General features: G+C 40.1%; 1 protein-coding gene across 1 annotated transcript in view; it reads left to right on the top strand.

Moving 5' to 3' along the window:
* RUNX1 (RUNX family transcription factor 1) overlaps positions 1–10,381 on the top strand; it is a 263,811-nt gene that overhangs the window by 235,075 nt on the left and 18,355 nt on the right. The window lies entirely within an intron of this gene.

The following is a 10,381-nucleotide window of genomic DNA, read 5'->3' as shown; positions in this document are numbered from 1 at the left end:
TGATTCAAGAAAATATTTCTATTGGATACCCAGGCCAGTTCCCCAGGGCATTTAGGAGTCTCCCTTCCACACAGGTCTTACTTTTGTTACAGTAGTATTTGTCATTGCAGTTTTATAAAGAGATGACCAATTTTATTTTTGCAAGACAAACACAAATAAAACACACACACACACACACACATATGAGATCCTTCCTATATTTGTACTCTAACCATTCCTTGTGAAAGCTCACAGAAGGCATATGCAAGAGGATGACTGAAACAAGACAGGGCCAACAGGGATGTGTTTGAACTAGTTGCTCCACCCAGCCTCTCATCCTCAGAAGTGACGGGGGAATGTTTCCACTAACCCAAACAGGGTTGATCTGCACAGATGGTCTGCAGGCATCTACTGAAGCAGCCGACTGTTGGCTAGTTCAACATCATCTGATTTATGGTGTGTGTATATGTCTGTCTGTCTGTCTTAAGCCTTAAATTGTTGAGGCACTGACTGTCTGTGTTGGTATTATTGAATGGTTGGTGCGTGTTTCCAGCTCAAGAGCTGGCTCTGATACCAGGGTTCTTGGCTGTGAATCAGTTCCAGTTTCACACCTGTCTGAGACAATGAAGGCCTTGTTAGAGACATTTCCATTAAAGAAAAAGAAGAACCACAGCAAAGAAATTGTCATATGTTTTGAAGAGGCAGAGGACTCATAAAGAGAAGATGTAGAAAATGCTTCCTGATCTTATTTGTTTCCTGATGTAATTGTTGTCTTGTTCAAAACTTAGGAAATAGTGATATCCATTGAACTTTTCTTGCTTTAAAGGTAGATTCGCTGTCTACTAGCTTGAACCAATTAGGGGATGTCTATACTGGTGCTTTGCCTCTGTTTTCAGCAGCTTCCCTCTTTATTTCAAAATAAAATTGCCTTGGATAGACAGCTGGCTTGCTTTCCAATATTGTCTCAGCTCTTGAGGGAGTCCCTTTAATCTCCAAGTCTTTTAAGTCTTGCTAGTAGTTATTTTTCTTTAAATATGAGCTTCAGTAGTATAGAGGAGTTGAAAAGAGTTCACAACATACTGATAGATCTCTGGATGATTTGCAGTAGATTGGCAGGGATTTATGATTTCCACTGGTTTTACTAGTAAAATCACACACACACACCACTTGCCACCAGCCCAGCTTTGACTGCTGAAATTAAGAAAGTATTAAGCAACTAGAAACAGATTTTGGCATGCTGGGACTGTCAGCAAAATTCAGTCTCAGGAGGTGCGGAGACTCCCAATATTCTTTAGTTCTGAATATGCACAAGCTTCAGCTGCTGGATCTTGAGGTCTTAATGCAATAGAGAGTAGAATCATTAACCTTGAAGTAGATCCTGGCTTTTCTTGATTTGTACCATTTGCAAAGGAGAAGAGCCAGATTCTCAGAGGGCACAAATGGGCAGTATGCCTCTTGCAATGACTCTTGACAGGGTGGTCCGAAGCATACAGGTGATGATGATGCTTGCAACAGAAGAGGGATTAAATCCTGCAATAGGTGAACATAAAGACAGACATAATAATACACCTCTGTTGGTACTTGCATTTTCTTGTTCTAAAGCACAGCAAGGGCCCTGCAGTCATGAAATGCAGACAGGAGCTTGATGTTATCTCACACCTATAAACCTTTCTCAGAGTCCACTGGTGGCCAGTATCCAGAATGTGTGAGTTCAGACATACTTGGCTGTGTTAAGTACAAGTGGCACATTCATTCTTCAGTAAACAGCATTTTGCTCCAGGGCCCATATCTTTTAAAAGCTTGCAAAGGATGATAATTGTCTGCTTTTGCCTTCAAGTATCTCAGCATTATCTGAGAATTAAAGATTCTAATACGTCAGCACTCTAAAAAGAAGGGTGGGTGGAAGGAAAACATTCCCTTTTTAATTTAATTTGCTTGGAAAGAAACCCTAACCAACTCTTTGTTTTTTAATTCAGTTGGGAGAAGCAGTGTTGTTTTCTTAAAAGGGTCTAAAATGATTGAATGCAAACACTGTAACTTTCTAGGACATCACAGATGTTAGTTTGGGTAATCTTCCTCAAGCTGGTGCCCTCTAGAAGTTTTATACTACAATTCCCAGCACCTTCAGCAATTGGCAGAGCTGGCTGGGGGCAAAGGGGGTTGTAGTCCAACATATCTGGAAGTCATCCATTTGGTAGATACTGTGCTAGATTTTTTTTCTTTTCCTGGTATTCAGACAATATTATTATGAGAGTATCTGGGCCACTCCAGTTGGGAGGGGAGTATCTCCAGATGGGATTTTATTTTGGGGTTCCATAATTACATTTTTTTTTCATCAAAATGTATTTATTGGGGGCTCCTGGTATTATCAAGGATTTATCATTCCCACTCCCAGGTCAGTTTAATCTAACCCAGTATTTTCTAAAGTGAAATGTATCAGTTATTTATGTGTTTCTACTGTCTTTCAGTATCCAGCAAAGATGGCCACCAGGTAAACATAGCTGTTAATACCAGATTCAGCAGAGATCAAACGAGAGAAAAAGGAATGTTAGCACTAAAACAAAATGATTCTAATACTTAACTAATGTAATATTGCTGAAGGACATTAGGGATTTATCACATGGACAAAAAAGATGGGAGATAGTAGGATGTTCCCATCAATACCATGCAATAACACAAAGATTTTCACACAACCTTGCATGATATCATGATTGTCATGTGATTATCGCGTGAATAAAGAGGAATTCTAGTGCTGCTTTTTAATCATAGATTTTCCCATGAATAAAAAGCAGCGCTAGAATTCCTCTTTATTCATGCAATAATTGTGATATCGCACAACATTGTGTGAAAATCTTTGTGCTGTTGAATGATATTGATGGCAGCATCCTGCTATGCTCCTGGTTTTGGGGGGTATTTTTTGTCTGTGTGATAAAGTCCAAGTTTGACTATAACTCCTTAATAACAACAATAGCAACAAACTCTCAGTGGAAATTGGTGAAGATCAGTTTCTGAAATGTTGCAGGAGACTAGATGTAACGTGATCAATGGGAGTGGAAAGGGAAAGGATGAAGGGAAATTGCATATTTCAAGAGAGAGGACTAGATGCAAACCAGTGAATATGCAGGACAATCCAAACAAAAAGAATTGGATTGTACTTCCATATTCACAGGCTTGAGATAGTCTGAGCCATCTGTAGTATTGAGTTTCTTGTGCTACTGCAAAATGATGGCTGGGAGATGCTGAGAATTATAGTTCAAAAAGGTAACTTTTCTAAGCTCTATATGTAAATAGAAAGTAAATTCTGCAAAAAAAATAATAATTGTAAGCTACGCCACTTTATGTAAGTGAATTCCACTTACTATTTTCTGTACTCAGGCAGTTCCTATACATTGGTGGTATTTTGAATGCATGTACCACAGGCAGGTCCTCCCAAAAAATTATTTGAAGAAGCCGTAGAGTTTAGCAGTGCTGATGTCACTATACTGGACATGTTGCTAGAATTGGGAAAGGCCAGTGCATCATTTGGTAGATTGGGCTGCCAAAATGTGAGATCTGGCCCTGAGTCTCAAGACCTGGCCCCCTTTCCCCATGGCAACAGTGAGAATCTCAAAGCAGTAGTATTGTCCAAAGAAAAAATTGTTTTTAAAACATGTGTGTCTACTCCCAGATGTTATAGACAGCTTGGAAGTACAGTGGACCTTTGTTATGCACTGGGGTTTGGTTCCAAGATCCCCCTTGGATAACAAAATCCATGGATGCTCAAGTCCCATTAAATATAATGGCATAGCAAAATGGTGTCCCTTATTAAAAATGGAAAATTAAGGTTTGATATTTGAAATGTATACTTTTTTAACATTTTCAAACTGTGGGTGCTTGAATCTGTGTATAAAAAAATCTGTGTATAAGAAGGGCTGACTGTAGTTTCTGTAGACTCTGCAGAGGATTTGACTGGCTTGTCCCTTCCTTCCTTCCTTCCTTCCTTCCTTCCTTTCCCTCTCAGTGTTTCTCTAGCCATAGGTGGAACCAGGGCATAGTGTGAGTGAACTGTCAGTACAGGGGAATACTGAGCTTCCTGAGGATTTGCTGCCTCAGGAGCTAATAAATATGGTACAAGCAGAATAGCCACATTGTGTCTTTTCATTCCTTATTATTCACCTTCCCAATTCTGTTCCCACATCTTCATCCTATGTAATAGAAGCCACATTACAGTTTATTTTCATGGTTTGTGGTGCACATGGGTTACTATTGTTAGCAAAAGCCTGATAGGAATATCTGTCTTCTATTCTGTTTGTGTACTTAATCTTTTTATTATTTAATTGTTGATTTCATTGCTTTCTGTCTTTATTATTTACTTCTCGCCAATCCAACAAATTCTGGCTAAATATTATTCGCTGTCTCTTTCCTTCTCTGCCTTCTTTTCCCCTCTCCTGCCCACAACAATATTTCCCCCTTCTCTTTCCTGCTAGCCCTCCCTTTCTCTCTCCCCCTCCCCATTCCCTCCCTTTCATAATCCCTCTAATCTTTTCCCTCCTTCTCTAGTCTCTTCTTTCATTTTGTGCTGTCTATGTTGAGTCTCCATTATCCAAAATGCTTGGGACCAGAAGTGTTTTGGATTTTGGATTTTGAATAACCTGTATTTGCATATACATACATAATGGAGATAGGGCCCAAGCCTAAACACAAAATTCATTTATGTTTTATATGCACCTTATACACAAAGTCTAAAAGTTATTTTATACAATATTTTTAATAATTTTGTGCATGAAACAAAGTTTGTGTATACTGAACCATCAGAAAGCAAAGGTGTCATCCCATGGAAAAAGCTTTGGTTTTTGGAATATTTCAGATTTTGGAATTCTGGATAAGGGAGACTCAATGGTTTCCCATTTGCATTTGCTGAGTCCTTATTTTGCTATTCCTCAGCACTGGTAGCCAAATTTTGTTCACTTTAAGGGTTTCTTCTTTCTGTTTGAAATTATGGGAAACCATTCAGAGTCAGGGGCTTTCCCAGCAGATAATGATAATCAATTAGCAGACATTAATCCTCTTTTGCATTAGCCTCCCAGCCTGAGGCCGGCCATCAGCACAGAACATACACATGCAAATCACTCCAGCATTCCCAGGCTCACACAGTATATATACACCCAACTTTTTCCAGGCAAAGCATTCTCTGAAGATGCCAGCCACAGATGATGGCGAAACGTCAGGAAGATTTTCTAGAACATGGCCACATAGCCCGAAAAACTCACAAAAAACCATTAGTTTTTAATCTTATAGATTCCACATCTCTCCTGCTGGGATTCCTAGCTGTGATAATCTCAATACTGTTATCATGTTGAGGTTTTATAAACTATCTTATGAGGGTTTAATTGGGTGGGTTTTTTTGTACAATGCTTAGAACTTAAAAATGTAAACAGTTCCTAAATATCAATAAATAAATATAAGATAGATTGACATAAATCCAGTCAACATAACCTTTATGTAGGCATTATTAGGCCTAAAAATGACAAAGATGACAACATGCACTGTCCGAGAGAAAGAACTGATTATTCCTTTTGTGACCCTGCATAGATTGTGTTGGAATTTCTGATTTGCCACACTGTCTGAAAGATTAATGTTCTTAGCAAAACAGGAAGTGTTGGAGAATATTTCCTGAAAGGTATGCTCAAACAGAACTTTTGGAATTATGTGACAACCCCAGTCCAGCTATGAAATGTTTGTACCAAAAAGTGTATTTTTCTCTGCATATCATTTTTGTAGATCTGCTTTTAATTGGTTACAGGTGAATTTTTCCCCACAGACTATGGCCCGTTACAAACAGGCCATTTTGTGCGTGTGGAGTGCGCACTAGGGTTAGAAAGGGGCGGTGCTTCTGCACCCCCCTAACCCTAGTGCTCGCTCTGCACGCACAAAATGGCGGCGGCCGTTCCACACGTCCACCGCCATGAGGACGTCACAACCATGCCGCCTCTATACAGGGCAACGCGGATGTGACGTCCTCACTCCACGCCAGGGCGCATAATGCGCCCTTTCCGCAGAGCAGGAAGGAACTCCGTTTTGGAGCTCCTTCCTGGTTTGGTCCGCTGGGCCCAGCCTTCAGACGGCTGCGCTCAGCGGACCAAAGGAGAAAGGAGCCAAGTGGCCCCTTTCTCCTCCTCCCCGCCGCCGCAGGGTGTCCTTCGGGCTTGAAGCCTTTTGACGCTTCCCTGCAGCCCGGAAAGCGACGGATCGGGGCCTCAGCGGCTGCCGGTCTAGCAGCTGAGGCCCTGATACACCAGGGAAAGGGGCGGGTACAGCCCGCCCCAAATGGGCGTTCTGTAACCCGCCTATCATTTTTAAACAGGGCAAAAATATATTCTATTCTCTGATAAATAAAGGTAAAGGGTTTCCCTTGATAGGATTGTCTAGTCATGTCCAACTGTACGGAGAGGCACTCATCTCCGTTACTAAGCCAAAGAGCCAGAATTATCAAAGACAACTCTGTGATCATGTGGCCAGTATGATTACAAAGAACGCTGTTACCTTCCCACCACTATTTATCTACTCACACTTTTACATGCTTTTGAACTGCTAGGTTGGTAGAAGCTGGGACTAGTGACGAGAGCTCACTCCACCCCATGGCACTTGGGCTTTGACCTGCCAATCTTGCAGTCATTAGAGTCAATGTCTTAACTACTGAGCCACCGTTTCTCATCTCTTTTTGATATTCGCCTTACTCGCTTTATTCTAGTATTCACTATAAAATAGTCGCCATATCTCCCAGTTGTAAACCTCTTGGGTTCAACAGTTCTTACTTCTGTAAAGTGTGTTTAGGACTGGGATAGCAGTAATAACTCTTTTTAAAAAAATGTTTTACAGCAAACAAGAAGACCTTATTTTTACCTTGTGAGTCAAGGCTTGAGCTCTGGAGGGAGCTTTGTACTACTTTCCTTCATTTCATTCCTCCCCCACCCCACACCCCAAGGTGACCTCAGCTGCCAAGCTATGAAGGTTGCATTTGATAAAACATTTACTTTTTCTAAGTCAATAAAATGAACCAGGATGTCTTTAGATCATCAGAGGTCTACTTATTAACAAAAGATTTTTGTTTTAATTATAATCTATATTGGAATTTAAAAGAGTCCAGTTACATCTCATTTGGCATCCTGGATAAGGGTTTGTGGGACGATATTCCGCTGCGTGTGTAGAATGCCCCTAGATGAAGTTCTCTTTATTAGTTTGTATTTCTTTCTTTTTTCCTCCTGAGCTCTAGGGATGAGATCATGAAAGTGTAAATGGCTGTTATGTTCAAAGGTGTCTTTTATACCCACAAAGTTTCCGACTCCCAACCTGTATTGTTTAACTATTGCAAGTCTAATTAGTTCACATCAAGGTCAGTGCTTGATAACAAATGAACTGGCTGCAAGCGCCACAAAGGGAGTTTTCCTCCACATTAAAGCAGTAGAAGAAAAATGGGAGAGGGCCACAGAAGATATGAAAAGTGAAGTGGATAGGAACCCTTTTGTTTGTCTCTAAGCTAACAAATTTAATATCATGTAATTAGTTGTGCATCTTCAGGAATAACCTTTCAGACACCTGAGGCAATGCTGTCATGTTATCACTCTACTCTTGTCGGAAGAGATCATTCACATCCACCTCTGCCTTTTCTCTGCTTTGTCTTTCATAAGGGAATTATGTGGGATTTTCAACCTTACACTAAATTCTCTTCAAAAATATGCTCCACTTTAGAAGCAAAGTTGCAGTGTGATACGAATTTAACAAGGGTGACTTCCTTTCAAAAATTTTGTGTAAGTTCATTTGTCCACTTCTTCTTACCTTATGTTAATGTGGAAGGAGTCATTTACCAAAAATAAGGACTGAAATAATGCCAGCAGACAGTGTTGGATTTACAGTATGAGCTAAATAAAGGTTTCAGATTATGAGGAGCTTCTAAATACTCCACATTCAAAGAAAATTGCTAGAGTTTTATAATCCTGACTTCAGGATTATAAAACTTTCCTTGACAGAAAAGCACCTGTGTGAAAAAATGTATGTGTTTTCTTACCACTGAGCAAAATTATGAGATGAGGAGAAGGAGTCACATTTTTGTGACAATTTCACACCTTTCGGGGATTTTGTGTTATATACAATATTTTCTGCAAAACTGCTGCTGCTGACCTCCCCCACCCAACCGTTTTTTCCTCATCTCACCGTTGATGTTCCACTTATCCCAGTGGGATAAAGATTAGGCCAGGTTATGTTATGCACTTAGAATCATAGAATCATAGAGTTGGAAGAGACCACAAGGGCCATCCAATCCAACCCCCCTGCTATACATGAATACAAAATCAAAACATTCCCAACAGATGGCCATCCAGCTTCTATTTAAAAACCTCCAAAGAAGAAGAAGATTCCACCACTCTTTGTGGCAACATATTCCACTGTTGAAGATCTCTTACCATCAGGAAGTTCCACCTAGGTGAAATCTCTTTTCCTGTAGTTTGAATCCATAACTTCTGGCCTCTGGAGCAGCAGAAAAGAGGCTTACTCCATTTATAATATGGCATTGCTTCAAATGTTTCACTTTATGGTATTGGTCTGTCTTGGAGACAGATTTTAAAAATGGAGATTCCTGAACACAAACAGCAATAGTTCCAAGCCTTGGTTGCCCAACATGGTCCCTTTGAGACTACAGAATTAGAGCAGTTTAATAACACTTTAACTACTGTGGATGCATCTTATGGAATCCTGGGATTTATAGGTTGGCAGGGAACTGGAACTCTGGCAGAGAATTCTAATGAAACTATACATTCTAGGATTGTGTACTATGTAGCCATAGTTATTAAAGTAGTAATAAATCGCTATCATTTTTATTGTGAAAGGGGTCCATGAGTAAAGGAAAAGCATTTTAAAAGACAAAGAATTGACATTAACAAGGGAAAATTTCAATTTTGTCATCAGCATGATGTGGTTAGACTGAGGTTGTGGAGACTCCATGTGACATACTCCTGTTCTTTGCAGAGAAAGGGACAACAGAGAAGGAGTGTGCTTAGTCAGTGAGAGAGTTGATTCATATTTCATTGCAGCAGCTTATACACTAACTTCCTAGAACAGCACATGCATTGTGAAATCACTGTTTACGTAGCTCAGTGTATGTTACTGTTTGCAGCTCCCAAGTCAACCGCTACAGCAGAAAGGCAAGAATTTTTCTTATTTACAGTTTGTGAAACAGTTTTGTCTCCCCAGTTGCATTTGAGCTGTCCTTTAACTCTATCTAGTGTGGAGTACTTAGTACGTATTACAGAAGCAAATGTGTCCCTTCACACAGGTGCTTTTCTGTCAAGGAGTTTGAGTGAGTATGAAACAGAGGGTTATGTCCTGCCTCAATCTGTGTTTAAATTTTTTCATACAAAAGAGGCTGCTTATCCTTCATTCTCTGCATTTCCTTATTTTGGTTGTTGACCATTCATCTAGGGGTGCTTTTTGTTTGTTGGTGCAGCCATCTCACCTCAAACATATAGTTTATGAAGGATCCAGATAATGTTGTTTTCCATTTCCAGTGCTTCCATGTTTTCCCATGCTGCCTTCTTCTGACTTTCCCATTAAGAATGAAAAGTTCAAATGGCTGCACAATGTCTTTTTATTGATACCACTAAGGAGTTTATCACATGGGTTGCAAAGTGCCCAAATCCCATGAATAAAGTGATTTTATCGAAAGTAAAAAGTGGCCAAAAGCAGACAAAACGTACACTTTAATTCATGAGTTAAGTCCAGGATAATGGCGCCATCAGGGGACGTCATCTGAAAACAATCCTGCTTTTGCAGGATATTTTCAGATTTAATCCACGTTTTTCCATGGGATTTGGACATTTCCCTCCCATGTGATTAACTGAGACCTCCCTTAAAGTTGTTTTGCTCCTGTAGCTGGCATTTAAAAATACTTGTAATCTAATGAAAATAAGAAGAAGAATTGGAAACATTGGCCCTTATCACACATGAAAATTGGAACTCCAATCCAAAGCCATTCCGAGGGGAAGGAGAAGTAGATTCAATTCGAATCTAAGCCAATTCACGTGATTAATTATCTCACATGAAGAGCAAAATTGTGATCATTCCTGAGGCAAAGCTGAGTGGATGCAACATAAGTTATCATACCATGCGGATTCAACAATTTGAATTGGCACCCTTGCGCATGCTCAGTGGGCTCTGAATGCATCTAGAACTTTTACGCTTCCGAAGTGAAGAAGGGGGCCACTTCCTGTTTCCTGTTTCGCATGAATGCTAGCCTCACATGAATGATTGCTTTGCGTTTCTTTCTATTTTATTCTATTTTTAATTGTATTTCAACAATTTAGCAATACCCGCAACTCCTGCCATGTGTGGTCTCGAGTATGTGTTCGCAAGCATGTGTGTGTGCGTGTGT

This window comes from Sceloporus undulatus, chromosome 3 (assembly GCF_019175285.1).
Source record: "Sceloporus undulatus isolate JIND9_A2432 ecotype Alabama chromosome 3, SceUnd_v1.1, whole genome shotgun sequence".
NCBI classification, from domain to species: Eukaryota; Metazoa; Chordata; class Lepidosauria; order Squamata; family Phrynosomatidae; genus Sceloporus; species Sceloporus undulatus.
Note: the sequence above shows the minus strand (reverse complement) of the source record. Positions and strands in the feature narration are given on the sequence as shown.